Raw genomic sequence first — 924 nt, 5'->3', positions numbered from 1 at the left:
CGCCCCCCGTCTCCCCTCTCGCCTGTGTACTCACTCTTCCAGGGGGCTTGGAGATGCGGGAAGACCAGTGGGCCCGCCAAGGCCTGGGGGGCCGTCTCGTTTTTTTTTTCTGACGCCGCAAACGGGCGCACATACACACATACACATACGGCGGCCAGGCCTGGGGATTCTTGGAAACCAGCCGGCCGCCCCCCCTTGGCCGGGGGCCCGCCCGACGCGCGCCGGTCTGCCTGTGTGCACGGGCGCGCCAGGCTGCGCGCATGTCTTTCTACATGCGCGTGCTACACCAGGCGCGCCATGCTGACTCGCCAGCGTCCTGCCCCGCTCGGGGGCACTCCATGCCGCACGGGACACGGATGCGTGTGCGCGCGCACGCGTGCGCGCGCCCCCAGCCCCACCCCGCACTCCGGCGCGCCCACGGGCCCTTTAGTCCTGGAGACGACGCGGGACTTTCATGCGGACCAGGCCCCCGGCCGGAAGAGAGGGTAGCTCATGCTGAGCCTGCCCTGGTGGCCTTCACAGGGGCCCGGGTGTCTTTCTCTCTCTCTCTCTCTGGCCCGCGCGTCCTCCCTACGCGCCGTTCCGAACACCCCTGAACAGGCGTGCCCGCGTGTGCCGACGGGATGCAGGCGTTTGTTGTGCGCGCCCCCCCAGGAAGGGGCGCCCAGACGAAGCCCGCCTTTCGCTGGCGCGGGGAGGCCCGCCCACACAGGGGCCCGACGTTCTCCGCTCGCTCGCTCGCGTGTGGCCCGCGGTCAGATGGGGCGCCCGGAAATAATCTCCCCCGTCGAGCCCCCCGCCCCCCTGCCCAAAGTACCACGGCGCAGGGAAGCGGCTCCTCAGGCCTCCACGCGGCAGGGTCCCCCCCCCCGCCCCCCCCGGGGGGAGCGCCACAATAACTGCCGGTCCAGGTGGCCCGGGGCC

Source organism: Fonticula alba (assembly GCF_000388065.1).
Source record: "Fonticula alba strain ATCC 38817 unplaced genomic scaffold supercont2.3, whole genome shotgun sequence".
Lineage (NCBI taxonomy): Eukaryota > Rotosphaerida > Fonticulaceae > Fonticula > Fonticula alba.
This window is presented reverse-complemented; position numbering follows the sequence as displayed.